The sequence below is a fragment of the Camellia sinensis genome, chromosome 10 (genome assembly GCF_055761805.1).
Source record: "Camellia sinensis isolate YWXY chromosome 10, ASM5576180v1, whole genome shotgun sequence".
Lineage (NCBI taxonomy): Eukaryota > Viridiplantae > Streptophyta > Magnoliopsida > Ericales > Theaceae > Camellia > Camellia sinensis.
In genome coordinates this window covers 46,677,638-46,696,573 of record NC_138970.1, presented here as the reverse complement: position 1 = coordinate 46,696,573, position 18,936 = coordinate 46,677,638, and positions in this window count along the sequence as shown.

The following is an 18,936-nucleotide window of genomic DNA, read 5'->3' as shown; positions in this document are numbered from 1 at the left end:
GCATTGCATGATTGAAAATGATTTGTAAGCCATGCATTGCTTTGAAGTTCGGTTTTAGAAAGAGAAAATGGCATTCATGTGTTCTTCAAGAAAAGTCATGTTTTGATCCGAAGGCTCATGCCTAGATCCATGTTTTTGTGTTTGTTCTTGCATGATTTTCAAAGTATGGGTACCCAGGTCCATGTTTTCGAACTCATGTCATGAAATCCCAGATCTTGTAATAACAAGTTATGATTTTAGCATTCATATTCTTCATGTTCTTCATGCTCATGTTCTTCATGTTCTTCAAGGAGGAAACCCAGATTTCCAGACTTCATTTCCCTAGGTGTGATCACCGACACCACTCTTGCCTAGATCACACACCTAGGCCAAGCATCGTATCTCACCTTGGCCTACCTTGCATGATCACTTGCACGTTAGTTTATCTTGCATGCACACCTAGGCTAACCACTGCACACCTAGGCCGACCATGGTACACCCATGCCGGCACCTTGTAACACCTCGGCAGGCAGCTGCATACTGAAGCCTAGGTAACCATACCTCGGCCAAGAGGTGTGGGACCTCGGCCAAGACCTCCTGAGTTCACCCAGCTAGGTCGTTTTAGCCTAGATCATCTCTGTGCATCCATTCTAGGACCTGGTTGGTACCCAGCATGTTTTCCCTAGGTATTTTCAGCATGTTTTCCCTAGGTGTTTTCAGCATGTTTTCCCTAGATGTTTCCAGCATGTTTTCCCTAGGTGTTTTCAGCATGTTTTCCCTAGATGTTTCCAGCATGTTTTCCCTAGGTATTTTCAGCATGTTTTCCCTAGATGTTTTCAGCATGTTTTCCCTAGATGTTTTCAGCATGTTTTCCCTAGGTGATTTCTAGCATGTTTTCCCTAGATGTTTTCAGCATGTTTTCCCTAGATCATTTGCATTCATGTGAAGCTTGTTTTAAGAGTGCGTTCAATAGACTTTGCCACGTGTTTGTAGGACTTGGACCTTTGCCTTGATCCCGACGCCCCAAGAACTATGTGAGTGGTATTTTTAATAAAGTTATGTTATAAAGTTTTGACAAAGCCTTGCTTCGTTTTAGAAAAGTATTTGATCAAGCATGAATGATTATCTCTATTTTGTGTATCAAGTATAAGCTTTGTTTTGATGACATTCTTGGAAAGTCCTCCCATGCTAGGGGACTCTAAGCCCATGTAGCACCATGTTTGAGAGATCTCTGTCATCGACGGTCTATGAACGGATGGCCCCACCGACGGTCTATGAACGGGTGGATTTGTCTAATCGATTCCGGGTCGATTATTCCCTTGTCTTGTCCGAAATGTCATCACCCCATGTATTATGTAGATGTTATTAACATCCCAAGCAAGATTTGAAAGACCAAGATTTGATTGATGAACTTGATTCATCCCATGTTTTGAACAAGCTATGATATATGTATTGTTTTGACAAGGACCTTGGAAATCATTCATGCAACCCCTTTATTACTTGTACCATTCACTGAGTATCCAAGCTCACCCTCCCTATGTATATATGTAGGTAATAAGCAAGAGGTCGGCTTCGCCAAGATGTGTGTTTTGTATGCTTGTTTGGTCGGCTGTAAGGATGTCGGCAATCCTGAAGATCATGTTCCATGTTTTGTATTTCATGTGTTATATTTATGTCGGCTTGAGAAGCCCTTTGCCAAGATGTAACATGTACTTTTGTAATCAAGTTATAAGTTATGTAAAGATGTATGCCATTCCATTTGACTATGCACTGCTCTTATGGACCACTTGTATTTTAGATTATTGCTTCCGCACTTGTGAGCCCCGTATATTGTACTCTGATTGTGTGTGAATTTTGTAAGTCGGCCTTCGGTAATCTCGGATTACTGGCCATCACGGCACCAAACTACTAGGGGCGGTTTGGGGGCGTGACACAGGGGGTGTATTTGTAATTTACCCTAAAAAAATGATTTGCATATAAGGATTTTTTACTTGATTGCCTCAAAATATATGCACTATTTGTTGCATTTTAGTCATCGATTTTTTATTTTTTATTTTTTATCAATTTAGTTTCGAAACTATAAAATGTGAGTTTAAATGGTTTCTGGTACACATGGTCTCATTTGATTAATAGAGATATGGGGTATTCTTAAAATTTTATAATTTTTTTTTTGATTATTTTTTTTTTTTAAAGATTGGGGAGCAATATGCAATAAAGTGTGTACTTTGAGAAGAAAATGCAATAAAGTGGGTGCAAATCCATAATTTGGGGATTATGTGTGTATTTGCTCATTTGGATTTTGTTGAGACTTCCTATGAAATTTTGAAAATACCCAACTTGCATCAATCAATTTGGACTGTGTGAGCTTTATGGATGATTATTCAGCATTCTTAGAGTATGGACACGTGGTGCTCCATAAGGTTTTGATTGGTAAAAAGGGATAATGACCTACGATTTATGTTGGGGATGAGAGACCAACATGAGACTAAGTAATTGGTGATTGGCTTGGAATATGGTTACGTGATATTCCGAAATTATTGAATAATTTCTCGAGCTGTAGACTATTTAAAATTGCATTTTGCAGTTTGGAAATTAGATTGACAAAATTCAAAGATTAAAGTGCAACAATGTGCATAATTTGGGAACTAAAGTAATTAGTTCTAATAATAATAAATCCACTTGCTTGGTATTTTCATAGAAAAAAATGATATAAAAGTCATTCTTTAGAGTTAGTGAAGTGTAAAAGAGATGATTGCCAAATAATAGAAAAGATATAAGAGACATCCATTACCACATTATTGGATTTAAAAAACATATCTAATTTTTGTACTAGAATAGTGACATCGGTGGGCCCAGAAAAGGTCTTAGCCCACCACTTAGAGCCCAATTCACGGTTCAAATACTAAAGCCCAACACATTTGAGAACCTAACATTGAACCAGGAACCAATGGCATCTAAACACTTGTCAACTAGGGAGCCAGCCACGTAAGCAGATAAAGATCCTGCAGAGTTATTGCACCACACATCAGCTATTAATGAGGCTCCTACAACATTAAATATGATAATCCCTTCATGTCGGAACAGGCAGCCTCACTGTGAACAATGAAAGCTAGAGTATAAACTTTCGACCAACACGACAAGTCGGAGTGGACAAGGAAATGATGGACAAAGGATATAAGGAGGCTTCCAAGACACGTCAAAGGTTAAGTTCTCCATTCTTTTTCTTCTCTCTTACTCTCTCTCTCTAGACAGTCAATCCTCTCTTTTCTAACTTGGTCGTCAGAAGGTCCGTTGGGGGACTCCCATTCCCCATTGGACCTTTTTTTGGCACCACTAGTGAGCTCCGAGACCAATGAAAGGTGTTGGAAGCGTGGGTTGATTCGACTCGCCCTCCCTTGCATCAGCAACATCATTAGTTGACGCCGTCTGTGGGAAACGCCATTCCGGATAACAATTCTGCTCATTGTTGCTGGAGACCCATTCCTGATAATATCTCCTTACCTTCCATCGAGGTGGATGGTTACAATGAGATCCATGGCTTCTCAACACAATGTCGTCGATCCCCAAGCCGACCCTCCCAACCCAAACAACCCACCTCAGTACTTCACAGAGCTCACCAACAGCATCAACTGCTTGGCCGAACAAAACCAGGCCTTGATCAACGCTTTACTCCAGCAAAATCTCCTTATACCCCCTCCACCACCACAAGATATCCCTCCCAATCGAGAACAGACCTCGAGCCATCCTTTCCAACAAGCCCACCTTTCCAACCTAAAGGGTCTACAAGCCCCACCATAAGACATGAACCCACCACCTCAGGACTTACATCTATTAGTTCAAGCACCTGTCCCTGAAGGAGAGGCAAGTAGTGTTTTGCTCCCGCTACACTCTAGAGGGCACAATGTTCCTATTTACGATATGGAACTCCGAGCCATGAAACTCCAGCTCCAAGGAGTCATGTAGAACATACAGAACAAACCTTCCACAACAGCCAACTCCCCATTTGTCGCCTCTATCAGGGACAAACCCCTACCCCCCAAGTTCAAAATGCCCTCGATTGACACATTCAACGGCATAACCAACCCAGTCGACCATTTAGAGACCTACAAGACCCTCATGATCCTCCATGCTTTCCCTGACGAAATCATGTGTCAGGCTTTCCCTGTGATGCTTAAGGGATCGACTCGACTATCGTTTAGTCAGCTACCGCCAGATTCTGTCTCTACTTTCAAACATTTAAGTGGTTCCTTCCTGAGCCACTTCATTGGTGCTCAGCGCTAGCGGCATCTGACAACTCAACTACTTAATATCCGACAGACGGAAGAGGAGTCACTACACAGCTTTGTCACCCGTTTCAACACCGAGGCCCTACAGGTGGCGGAAAATGATGACAAGGTTATCCTCACAGCCTTCATGGCCGATTTACGACCATCCGACTTCCTTTTCTCCCTTTCTAAAAACCCTTCGACTGCCATGGCTACCCTCCTTTCTAAAGCCCAGAAATATATGAATGCCGAAGACTCTTTGGCAGTCTGCCAAGATTCCACCCCTAAAAATCCACCTCCTAAGGACAAAAGAAAGGAACCCGAACCCAGATCCTCCCAATATACACATCAACCCCCTCAATATACTGACCGACTTGCTCGAGCTGATCGACCGGCACCTACCTAACCTCCCGGTCGATTCGAATGATACACCCCTCTCAATTTTCCCATGGAACAAGTCTTGAACCAAATTCAACGAGACTACAACCTGAAATAGCCTCAACCATCACAATCTCCCTCCAACCAGCAAGATCAATCAAAGTATTATCGTTTCCATCAAGACCACAGCCACAACACCAAGGAATGTGTTAACCTTAAAGACTAGGTAGAGGATTGGATACGCCAGGAGTGCTTTAGTCGGTTCATGGTAGCCCGTCCCCAGCAACAGCAGATGATCGACCTGCCGGGGGAGACCGCCGACATACCCCTCCGATGACTCGCACAACCTAAGTAAGACAATGATCAGCTCCCACCACAACCCCAGCCACAAGGCAATCCCGCCCCCCAGTCGGCAAGATCCGAGTCATTGCTGGCGGGCTCTCATATAGGGGGCCATCTTGTTCGGCCCAGCGAGCCGAACTCAAAAAAATCAGACAAGGCTTCGATAAAAAAGTCACGACATTGGATTGCCCCTTCAAACACCCCAAGCAATAGTCTGAACCCATCACCGTTACGGGGGCCGACTGCTCAGGTATTTGTTACCCCCACGACGACCCTCTCATAATCTCCGCTCTCTTATTCAACTACCAAGTTAGACAGGTGCTTGTCAACAATGGCAGCTCTCCAGACATCATCTTCCTGAACGCCTATCGCCAACTCAAGGTCGGAGAAGAAAAGTTGTCCCCTCTCCAAACCCCGTTAGTCGATTTCACTGGCGATCGGGTGGCCTCCATAGGCTCCATCGATCTTCCCATCACCATTGGAGAATATCCATGGTAGACCACCAAGCTACTCACTTCCTCGTTGTCGACTGTCTTTCTGCTTATAACATAATCCTCGGACGCACGGCTCCTAACGCTTTCAAAGCTGTCACCTTTACATACCATCTTGCCATGAAATTCTCAACCGATCTCGGGGTCGACACCGTGAAGGGTGAGCCGGCGATGGCCAGAGAATGCTACGTCGCCTCACTAAAGGAGGTCAAAATGAAGGAGGCTATGATCATCGAAGGTCTTAACGTCAGAGACGAGGAAGAGTTAGTTAGAGGGAAACCAGTGGAGGAACTTGTCGAAGTGCCTATCGATCCTACCAATTCAGCCAAAACAGCTAGGATTGGCAGCCAATTGTCCCCTCAGGCCAAGGCTAATCTCACGACTCTCTTAGCTGAGCACAACGATGTCTTCGCTTGGACCCATTCAGACATGCCAGGTATCGATCCCTTTTTCATCACTCATCGTCTCAGTATTGAGCCTCACTTCTGACCTTTTCAACAGAGACAGTGCATTTTTCACCCGGAACGAACCCTCATTGCCTCTGAGGTGGACAAACTACTGAAGGCACAGTTCATCAAAAATGTGGACTACCCCAGGTGGCTGTCCAACGTGGTCTTGGTTTGCAAAAATAATAGTAAATAGCGACTCTATGTTGACTATTTTGACCTCAATCGGGCTTGCCCCGAAGATAGTTATTCCCTCCCCCAGATAGATCTGTTGGTCGATGCAACTGCGGGACATCAGATGCTTAGCTTCATGGATGCCTTCTCCGGCTACAACCAAATCCTGATGCACCCGGCCGACCAAGAGCATACCTCCTTCATCATCGACAGAGGAACTTATCACTATCGTGTTATGCCATTCGGTTTGAAGAATGCCGGAGCAACTTACCAGTGCCTGGTTAATGCCGTCTTTCAACACCAGATAGGTCGGAACATGGAAGTATAAGTTAATGACATCCTAGTTAAGAGTAAACTCTCATCCAATTACCTCGCAAACCTGCGAAAGACATTCGAATCCTTACACAAATATCAGATGAAGCTAAATCTAGAGAAGTGCGCCTTCGGCGTGGGATCTGGAAAGTTTTTGGGCTTCATGGTTAGCCAACGAGGCATTGAGGCTAACCCTGAAAAGATTAAGGCCCTGATGGAAATGCGGTTGCCCAAAACGGTCAAGGAGGTTCAACGGCTCACGGGCAGAGTTGCCACCCTCAACCGCTTTATTTTCTGAGCAACCGACAAGTGTCTTCTATTCTTTAAAGTCCTCTGACAGGCGTTTGAATGGAGCACCGAATTGGAGGAGGCCTTTCAACAACTGAAGCAGTGCATGGCTAACCCTCTCCTCCTCTCTCAAGTGCTTCTAGGCGAAACCCTCTTCCTCTACTTAGCCGTGTCAAACATTGCGGTCAGTGCTACCCTCATCAGGAAAGACAGTTCAGTACAACGACCAGTCTACTACATTAGCCCGCTCTCACGGGACAGAACAGAACTACCCTCTGTTAGAAAAAATGGCCCTCGCCTTAGCCATAGCTTCCAAACGCCTCCGACCTTATTTCCAAGCTCACTCCATAGTGGTTCTCACTGACTAGCCTCTTAACAAGGTCATGCAACAACCAGAATCGTCAGGAAGACTTATGCAATGGTCCGTTGAGCTAAGTCAATTTGAAATCTCTTACCGACCTCGAACAGCGATCAAGGGCCAGGCGGTCGCTGATTTTATCTTGGAGTTCACGAATCACACTCCGAACGTACCTCCTCTACCAACACACTTCACCATTTATGCAAAAGACCCCTATTCCTGGACCCTTAGTGTTGATGGTTCATCTTGCAAAGAGGGTAGTGGAGCCGGTCTAATCCTCACCACCCCAGAGGGTGAGTATTTCAAGTGTGCCTAAAATACGACGTCGAGACAGTCATCCCAGTGGAAATCGGCCTGCCGACCCCTTAGGTTTTACATCTGAATCCAGAACTAAAAGAAGAGTTACGTCGGGCTAACCTGCATCTAATTGAAGAGCTCTGAGAGGCAACTGCTGTCAGACAGGCATCATATCAGCAGAAAATGAGAACACATTATAACTGCAAAGTCCGACCTCGAGAGTTCACAATGGGAGACCTCGTTTTGTGCAAAGCAACCCTTGCCACTAAAAATCCGACCGAGGGCAAGCTAGCAGCCAAATGGGAAGGACCTTATGTTGTTAAGGCCAGACCTCGCTCGGGTACTTACTGTCTCTAAGATATGGAAGGCAGAGACCTCCCCCATCTATGGAATGCCGAACACTTGAAGCGTTATTTCTAGTAAAATGGCATCTCTTGTTTTTGTATCATTCAATTGTTGTATGTTCTCTTTTGCCGATCTGAACACTTGTTCATTTTTGCCCTTTCCATACACAGTGTAAATTTGTGATCGACAGACTGTGCCTTAATGACAACAATTTCACATCTCCATTATTTATGTTGCGCTTCAATGACAAGTTTTAAACTAAGTCTCAGCTCGACTGAGCCGCCTAAATCTGAGCCAGACTGAGCATGAAGAGCTCAGCCAGACTGAGTTAAGCCAAGTCTTAGCCAAACTGAGCCCTCCAAGTTCAGCCAGACTGAACATGAAGAGCTCAGCCAGACTGAGCTAAGCCAAGCCTCAGGTCGACTTAGCCCTCCAAGCCTCAGCCAGACTAAGTATGAAGAGCTCAGCCAGACTGAGTTGAGCCAAGCCTAAGTCCGACTGAGCCCTCCAAGTCTCAGCCAGACTGAGCATAAAGAGCTTAGCCAGACTGAGTTAAGCCAAGCCTCAGCTAAACTGAGCATGAAGAGCTCAACTAGACTGAGTTAAAAACTAGTATCAGCTAGACTGAGCATGCAGAGCTCAACCAGTCCGAGTGAGCCCTCTAAGTCTCACCCAAACTGCATGAGAAGCACCCGCTCGGACTGAGTTGTATATAGCGCCACTACTTAGTTAAATCTCAGTCCATTCTTATCCCAGGCCATTTTACCTTTCATACAAGTTACATTACTTGTCCATTTTACCATTCATATAAGTTAGATTACTTGTCCATTTTACCATTCATACAAGTTACATTACTTGTCCATTTTTACCATTCATACAAGCTAGATTAGTTGTCTAGTTTTACATTACTTGTCTATTTTACCATTAAAAAAAAAAAAAAAAACAACAAACCATAATAGAACTGGCATCTTTATTTATTACCAAATTGCACCATTATACACTTTATTACATAAATCACATTCACTTCATTACATTCACCTCATTACAAAAAAAAAAAAAAAAAAAAACAAGAAAACGCCCAGTCCTCACTCCCCTTCACTAGACGCCAAATCTTCCTCTTCTAGCACCTTATCCAGGGGAGTTTAGGCGACGCTGTCCTCTCATACTTTCACCAGACTGAGGTCCACATCTGGGAACAGCTCTTGCACCTTATACTTGAAGCTCATCTAGCCGCTGTCCCAGTATTGGCTCATCTCATGCTTGTAGAAGTATGACCGCTGAAAACTTTGGATTACTTCTTCTTCGCTCCAACCTCCAGCGGCCACTCCTGATGGCCAAACTCCTCGCGTTCGCTGTGTCGATGGCCATCTGGAATTCGGTAGACCCTTTATACTGCTCTACCGCCGCCACGCAGAGGTCTGGGTATGCCACCCTCTCAGAGGCTATTTTGGCTCTTTCCTTTCCCAGCGTTCTCTCTAACTCCGCGATGCACCCATCTGCTTTTTCCTTGTCTTTTAGGGCCTCGTCGCGCAGATCTTCGTTGTTGGAGAGGGCCTTTTCCAACCTTTCCTTGGCGGTGTTATAGGCTTCCTGGATCACGTCTACCTTTCTCTGCTCGCCCGCCAGCTCAAACTCCAACGATACCACATTGTGGCGCACCACTTCCAACTCCGATTTGGTGACGGCGAGCTCGAAGGCAGCATGCTCTGCCAAGTAGCTCTGCACCACTGCCAATACTTTCATCTTCTTCACTTGTTGCACATAGTCCATGCCCATTGTACAGGCTGCGCGCAGCTTTCCTCCAGCCTGCCATCTCCACCCTTAAGTTTTGCAATTCAGCCTTCACCTCTTCCAGCTGGGCCTTCAGCGGCTCTGCCTCCACCTTCGCCTGCGTCGCCTTATTCAGCAAGGCCGCCGCTAAGGCCATCGCTTCTATCTGCGCTGAGCAGAACGCTCTCAGGAGGTTGGCCTCTGTAAATTGCGTCATCAACCGCAAGGCCGCATCCTCCATTACTCCTAGGAGACAATCTGCGGCGACCTTGGCTTCGCCCTTTCTTCCACCGAACTACTGGCCACCGCACGAACATGATATGTGGCGGTCTTTAACGTCGCCCTCGTCTCCACTCTACTCACTCGCCCCCTCCCTACTCCAGGACTAAGAGACACTTCTTGTACATGCACACTCTTGGGCGATTGCTCTTCCAATCTCTCGCCTCCCGTCAACTGCTTTGGCTCAGCTATTCTACTAATGACTTAGGCATTTGGGCCTAGGGTCTCTCCTGCCCTCATCTTTGTCTCCCCTACCTCTACTTCTAGGGCTGCCTCCACCATCCCCTTCTTCACCTTCTTCAACACTGGTCCCTCATCACCCTCCTCCACAGCTGCCCTCTTTTTCTTCTTTTTCATTAACACTGCATCCACTTCCTTTTTACTCCTCTCTTTCAGCAGATCCATGGGGGATGGTAGCGGTGCAAAATCGATCAGATCTTTATTTCCTTGAGGCTTAGGGCATGGTCGGACTCACTCATTCATGACCAACTTAGGCGCACGGCCTAACTTTGCTTCTTTGTACTGATCTGCCTTAGCGAATGTCCTTATTTCATCTGCCTCCTGCATCTTCCTCCTCGCCTCCAACTCTTCTGATGCAGGGTCCTCCTCAGTCAATTGTGGCCCCAGACTTAAGGCAAACAAGGTTGAAGGCTAGATAAGTTCATTCCACTTCACGCCTTTCTTCTCCCTCCACTCCTTCACCTGTTTAACCCTATTCTCTGCCTCTGCCTCCAGCCTTGGCTCCACCACTTTGATGGGAATTTTTCACATTGTGCGCACCCCCGTCCCGCTATTTGCTGATACGTAAAACCACCTGGGTCTCCACCCCTTCACCGATGATGGGAAACCTGCCACTAATCCTCTACCCACCGCCGCTTGCAAGGTCACCCATGTTTCTTGTTGACCAGAGGCCTTGTAGCAAGAAAAGAACTCATCCACTGTCATCGCTGCTCCGCCGGTCGCCCGTGGCCACGCGATCGCGCAGGCCAGTAATATTTTCCATGCGTTTGGCATAAGCTGACTTGGCACCACCTCCAACCGGTTCAGCACGTCTATCACAATTTGTGGGAGCGGCAACCTCAAACCCCCCCCACAATGCCTCCTCGAACAGCATAAACTCCATCGGATGTGCGTCCGATGCCCTCTCCGTAGACGTCGGCAACTTCAACTCTATCTCTGCTAGAATCTGGTACTTTTTACGTACCTCCTCCAACTCCTCTGCCGTAAACGTCGATTTATTGGCCTTTGTGGGCCAGTGGTCAGGTCCCACTTGGCTAATCGGCCTCGCGGCTACAATCATTGTGGACGGACGAGGTCGCACCACTTGCTCATCCCCTCTTTCCTCTCGCCTCTTCGTCCTATATTACTCTGCCAACTCCACCGCATCGTTTTCACCTAACGCCTCTAATCTCATGGCTGGCGCTTCGTCTTGAGCCATCTCTTTTACGTTTCTGTATATTGCTTCGGACGTAGGCGTGAGGAAGTTCGTAAACTATTGGAGGGGAGTGTCACTTGGGATGAATGAGGTTAAGTCTGGGATGTGTTGGTTTCTCGCAATGAGATATGTAAAATTGATAACTCTACATGCCCACGGTTTGCCTATTTTCTAAGGATGAAGGTTAAATTTTGCTAGTTTGAAATTTTTAAAAGTTACAACCCTCGCCTTTTCCACGTCCTATCCTAGTCTTAACCTTTCGCTTCCTACTAACGCATCACCTCTCTCACCATTGGTTTAGATCATACCACATGTACAACCACGATTCCTTAACCTTTCATTTTCCCATTTATTCCACTTCACATCATCATGTGCCTCCTTGCTCCTCGAGCCCCGCGCGCCGCCACCACCTCCTCTCGTGGTCCACCCTTCTTTCGGTCGGTCTTCGCGCTCAACCCCCCTTCACGGTCGGCCCTCCTCTCGGTCGGTCTTCGTGCTTGGTCCCCCCGCGGTTGGCCTTCCTCTCGATCTGTCATCACGGTCGACCCTTCTTTCTGTCAATCTTCGTACTTGACCCCCCTTCGCGATCGGCCCTCATCTCGATCGATCTTTGCGCTCGGTCCCTTTTCGCGGTCGACCCTCCTCTCGGTCGGTCTTCGCGCTTGGCCTCCCTACGCAGTTGGCCCTCATCTCGGTCGGTCTTTGCGTTCGACCCCCCCTCGCGATCGGCCCTCATCTCTGTCGGTCTTCTCGCTTGGCCCCCTTTTGCGGTCGGCCCTTCCTTCGGTCAGTCTTCGCGATTGGCCCCTGTTCACGGTCGTCCCTTCTTTCGGTCGGTCTTCGCGGTCAGCCCTCTCGCTCGGCCCCACACACTTCCCATATTCCTTCTTATTCCGTTCGTTGGTCTAAAGTTGCACTTGGGAATTGGGGACTACTGACATCGGTGGGCCCATAAAAGGTCTTGGCCCACCATTTAGAGCCCAATTCACGGTTGAAATGCTAAAGTCCAACACCCTTGAGGACCTAATGTTGAACCAGGAACCAATGGCATCTAAACACTTCTCAAGCAGGGAACCAACCACATAAGCAGACAAAGATCTTGCAGAGTTATTGCACCACACATTAGCCATTAATGAGGCTCCTATAGCATTAAATGCGATAACCCCTTCACGTTGAAACATACAGCCTCACTGTGAACAATGCAAGCTAGAGTATAAACTTTCGGCCAACACGACAGGTCCGAGTGGACAAGGAAATGATGGATAAAGGATATAAGGAGGCTTCCAAGACACGTCAGAGGTTATGTTCTCCATTCTTCTTCTCTCTCTCACTCTCTCTCTACACAGTCAATCCTCTCTTTTTTAACTTGGTTGTCGGAGGGTCCGTTGGGGGACTCTTATTCCCCGTTGGACCTTTTTGCAGGTACCACTAGCGAGCTTTGAGACTGGTGAAAGGTGTTGGATGCGTGGGTTGATCCGACTCGCACTCCCTTGGATCAGCATCATCATCAAATAGTAATCACATTCTTTGGTTCCAATTTTTGAATTCAAATTTTCTGAAAATTAAGGTTTTTTTTTTTGTGTTTTTTTAATTATTTATTTTTAGTGATTTTTTTTTTATTTTATATTTTAAGTAATTTTTTTTTAGTTTTTAGAAACACCTAATCTAAATGTACCTAAAAGGTAAAATATTTTTAAAAAATATTTAAAAAGTTAATAAATATACAAGAATATGAAAATGTACTAAATTTTTATAATTTTAGTATTTAGTGATTTTTTAAAGATTTTTTTCCAAAATATTATACTTTTTAAGTGTATTTAAAAATTTAAAAATTTGCTTCAAATATTAAAAAAATTCAATAAAAAAAACACGCAAAATAAATTTTTTTTTTCTAAAATATGGATTCAAAATTCTGAAATCAATGGGGATTGCGTTTTTATAGGTTATTTGATTTGGACATGCACTAATAAATAACCAAAATACTAAAAATCCCAAAAGTTCTATCAAAATTTCTCCCAAATGTCTCACATGCGTGTGAGACCCACATGGTGTAGGTCTTACACCTATGTGAGACATTTGGTAAAAATTTTGATACAATTTTTAGAGTGTCTAGCATTACTCTTATATGAGCTTAATCTTTAAACAAAGCTAACAACACTTCTTTTTTTTTTTTTTTATCGACAAAAATGAGTAGTTAGTTGTTAGATTAGTAGTTTGGGGAATTGAAACTCATAGTCATACACCTTGTAAGAAAATCTTACCCTCTCATTACACTTATAAGAATGGAATCCAAAACTTCTCCTTAGAATAGACTTCGTGGCCAAAGAGCTAGCCAACTAGGCTATAACCTCTTGGTTAAAGCTGACAACAATTGATAATACTTTGATCTTGTTAGCAAAAATTTGGTTTGGGTCAAATTGACAGAAGAGACTTGACAGAAAAACTAGTTTTCACAAACAGTAACTCAATCAGGCAATGTGGTTGATGTCCTATGCCTTGACAGTTTCACGGACTTCTTTGGAGGTTGCAATGTGAGGAAACAAGTGCAAATAAACTGAAACTTGATTGAAGAACAAATAAACTTGCCACTTAATTACGAGAATTAAATTACAAGTTCAAAAAGCACAACAATCGACAGATCTAAACTTGGTTACAAGGACTGAATTACAAACCGACTACTCCTAAGTGCAAAAAGTACTCATAATTAAGTTATGTTATTCCTAATTTCACATGAGTTGTGAATTTGGTTGAAGGTCTTCTATTCTTTGAATTCCCAACTTTTATTTAGCCTCCAATTGCTAGGATGTGCTGTCATGTGTCCATTTGCCAGGCTCCTATAACTGCCTGTGAACTGCAACTGCTACAATTACCTTTACACTTTCTCTTTTCCTGCAATTGCCATATGTCACACCCTCATTCCTCTTTCTTAAGCCACTAATTCCACTTCCTTCATTCTTGGTCCTCCTCTGTATGTTCTTAAGCCACTAATTCCACTTCCTTCATTCTTGGTCCTCCTCTGTATGTGCTCATGCCTCTGTTGACAGAGAATTCCAAGTTTTGGTGCTAACAGATCTAGAACTAGAAGTCAAAGACCAGGTCAATTACCTGTAATCCTTACGAAGGTTGCCATTTATGTGTTGTCTTTTTCACTCTCACTTTCTGCAAAAGGAGGTTTTGAAGAAGAATAAGAACAGTTCAATGGAAGCCTATAAGTAAAATTCCAAAAGAACTAGTGTGCAATTTGAACAACAAAGTAAATAAACAAAGCTTTTCAAGTGCATATGCAGAGTCACGAACTAGAAAGAATTCTCATAGTGATCTGTTTAAATTCAGTAGCCAATCAATAGTAATATATCCTAACCTTCACAAATAACCAAGCACAGTAATTTGAGAGAGAGAAGTTTTTCCTCCTCGGTATGTGCAGGATGAAACACCTGTATGTGTGAGGAGACTGCATTTACCGAGACTAAAGTAAAACTTTGGATACACTTGTTACCCCCTCAAAAAAAAAAAAATATAATAAAATAAAATAAAAGATTTTGTGAATATTCTTAAAGGAGAGAGACATAACATATGTGAATATCACTGCATGTAGTATATAATTGAATGATAGTTTTCTGAGCAGCCAGCCAACTTCAAAGAAACTCTCTCTTCTTCTAAATGATTTCAAAGAAGCCTCCCCATTAGCTGCATTTACTTTCATTCTTTTTAGTCTTTTGTTTGTTTTTTTATGAGTAGTGCTATTAGCATTCCCAAAATTAATTTGGACCCCCTATTTCTTTGGATCCCTATTTATAATTTTTGAAACCCTAAAAATTTCTTTGGACTCCTCAAATAATACCAAAATTATTCTTAAACATTCCACCCAATTGAATGCACACCCTCACACCCAAAAAAAAATTCTATTCCAAAAAAACCCTAACAAAACCTCATCCTTTTCAAATCCGCGAACAAGAAGAAGTGTAACTTGGTGACTCTGGTATGTGCTCTCTCTCTCTCTCTCTCTCTCTCTCTCTCACACACACACACACACACACATATACACACACACGCGCGCACACACACACACATCCGATTATGGCCAGAAAGATAGATCTCTGGTGTGTTTATCTGCCTCTTCCTTTCTCTCTCTCTTTTATGTCTACTGTTGCTATTTTGTGGTTGGTACTTAGGAAGTTTTAGGAATTTTAACCATTCAAATTGTTAACAAATTTCCAAGTTTGGACTAGCATTCCCGAACAAATAAGTTATGTTCAAGAATGTGTTACCGAAAAAATCAGTAATGTTCGGACCGGTATTCCCGAATTTGGAAAAATGAAAAATTTTGGAGGTCCGAATAATAAATGTTTGGTTACTGGTTCTCAAACAAATAAACAATGTTCGAGCCTATGTTTTTTAATTTTAATCATATGTTTGGGAGTTTAGTCCCGAAAAAATGACGAACAAATTTTAATATTTCTTCCATTTTTTTTTTCAAGAAACTTGGTTGCCAGAAAAACTTCCACTTATTGTCTTTACCGGAGAAATTTAGGTAATCAAATGGTTGTCACCATTACTGTTAGAATATTGCCGCCAAAGGGTTTTCAAGGTTTTGAGGGTGGGTAGGTTTTGAACGTGGGATTTGGGAAAGATGGATGGATGATGATAGAGGTGGGTACTCTCATAAACCCTAGTTCATCATGTAGTGGGTGTGTTGGTTTAATTATGGGTGTGGTGTCCCAAAATTAATAATGTTCTTTATAGTAATTTTATTTGAGCTTAATATTGTAATAAAAAAAAACTAAAAATTGAAGGATCCAAAATAATTTATGACGTACTAATAGCAACACTCTTGTTTATATGCAAATAGCATAAATAAAGACCATTGAATTCATTTGGCCCACACGTTTGGCTACAAGAATCAACTCTTTTTCATGGTTTGAATTTATTTTGTGCAGTCATCTCTTGTTTATATGCAAATAGCATAAAGAAAGACCATTGAATTCATTTGGCCCACACGTTTGGCTACAAGAATCAACTCTTTTTCATGGTTTGAATTTTTTTTGTGCAGTCATCTCTTGTGGTTTATCGTAAGTTTTATTTTGATGATCAATTTGATTAGTAGTCACATAATTTTACCCAAATAGTCTTTAAAAATATGGATGGAATGTTTTTGAAGTTATATTTGTCTTCCATTGCTTTGCAAACAAATATAATTAAATAATATTGCTATTATTAAAGGATTAATTTAATTGTTTTCTCTTAGGCTCAGTTTGTTTAGAATGAAATACGTAGAAAGTGAAAGAAAGAGAAAAATTTAACTTCTGTGTGAGTTTGTTTAGCTTGAAAGTAATAGAAAGTATAAGAAAACTAATTTTCTTGTACAACACTCATATTAGCATTGTAACTAATTTTTTTATTTCTTGCAAAAAAAACACAAAAAAACACTAGAAAAATTGAATGTGTGAGCAAGGCCGGCCCTAAGATTTGTGAGGCTTAAGGCGAACTATGAAAATGGAGCCCCTCTTATATATATATATATATATATATCAATAAAAAAAATTATGCATAAAATGATAATTATAAACAAATTTCTTATTTAAGTTTACTTGCACATGTGATCATTAAAATTATAAACTAAAATTACTTTCATATATTAAGATAGGAAGAAATCAGTACAATGACTTAAAAACTGGTTTTGTTGCTTTATAGTTTAGCAATATCCAGTTTACAATTGAACCAATTATCACTTTAATACTACTCTTCTTGCATTTTTAGCTACAAAATCACTAATTAAGTTTGTATAATCTAATTTATCTACCAAATCCTTTTCAATAGACAATATAGCTAATCCATTCAATCTTTCTTGTGACATTGTTGATCAAAGGTAGGATTTGATCAATTTCAACTTTGAAAAACTTTTTTCTCGAGAGGCAACGGTAACTGGAATAGTCAACAATATTTTATACACGATCCAATCATTTGGGAAACAACCATCAATCAATTTCAAATAATTCATCACTTCAATTGGCCTATTGATTTCTTTTGGCAAAATTTTTTAAAGACTTTCAACTCACAAAATAATTCTCTCCCATCAACATCCATAAGTCTATCAGGTTTCAAAAAAATTTCAAGATTAGCACAATAAGTCTTCAAGCACTCATCATTGGTAGAATTTAACTTCTTCAAATCAAACGAAAATCCAAAATTTTCTTCATATATTTGAAATTGTTCAAATCTTAGGGAAAAATTATTTATTCCACTAAAATCTGATAGATAAAAGATGGTAAAAAAAAATAGGCCAAATTTGTTATTCCACTATAATCTGATAAAGAAAGAAGGTATAAAAAAATTAAGGCAAATTTATTTAGTAAAATTTGATAGTGAGAGAGAGAGGACTTACAATGAGAGAGAGAGAGAACACCTCATTGTATGTGATGTATGTATTGTTCTTCTCCCTAGGCCTTTTTTTTTTTTTGGTGGATTCTTTCTCCTTGGGCCACCAACATTTTTTGTATATATTTTAATTTTAATTGGGTCAAATCACATTTATAAAAAAAAATGAACCCTTCAGAATATTTTGGAGCTCTTTAAATTGGCTATAAAACAAAAAAAAAAAAAAAAATTTGGGCCTATAACGCTTTACTAAATTTGGAAGCCCTATTTTGGGCCAATTTTTTGGGGCCTAATGCGCAAGTTTTAGTGGCCTTAGGCTAGGGCCGGTACTTTGTGTGAGTTATTTATAACTAAACTGATAAATTTTTCTATCTTTTTCTTACAAAATTTTTATCCTAATCAAATGTCTGCAAGAAAATATATTTTATTTTCTTTCACTTCATTTTCTTTTACTTTCACTTTCTACCAAATTTTTTTTTTCTCTAATTAAACGGAGCCTTAATGATCTTTGCATAAAATTTAAAAATCAACAATTTAAATTATTAATTTAATATGAATGCCCATTATTCCACTCTGCATATGTGCTTGATCACACGTTATTGTAATGTCCAATCACAATCAGATTACCAACCAACTAAATAGTCAAAAGCTCTACATATACAATTGAGATTTATTCAACTATTAGTGTTAGACAGAACAGAATTCTTTGACAACATCATATAAATTATGTAAGACTCCCATTAATTAATTTTCACACTCCAAAAATGATAATAATTAACATAAAACAATAATATATATCACCTGTTAGTGTATAATTGTATAGCTTTAATTATTGTTGTATAGCTTTAATTATTGTAATTGTATAGCTTTAATTATTACTTAGCTTTAGCTTTAGCTTTAATTATACATCTTTAATTATACATTATTCTTTATGTTTGCTTTGGGTGTGCATCAAGCACCCAATGCACTATAATTCTCTCTATAAAGAGAGTGTAGCATTCTCTTTGGATTCACAAATCAATAGACAGACAACATTGTCACTCTCTCTCTCTATATTATTTCATGGTCATTGTCTCTCTCTCTCTCTATATTATTACATGGTATCAGAACACAGTGATACAATTCTGGCATTCTTCAATTTTGGTGCCTAGTCCCGTACACAGTGGAACTACACCAAACAGCTCGGAATCTCCTTACGATTCCAACGGCATCAAGCCCGTCACCAGAAACTCTTCCACACGCCCTCACGCGCCGCCTCTTTGCTCGGCGCGTCTCTGCTTCCGTTGCCACGCTCACACACGCCTTCGCGCGCCTTCCACTCTGCCCTATCGTGCGCCGCACCTGCTACCGTGCACCCGCGTGCGCCATTCGCCTACCGTGAGCCGCGCGTACGCCGTTCCGC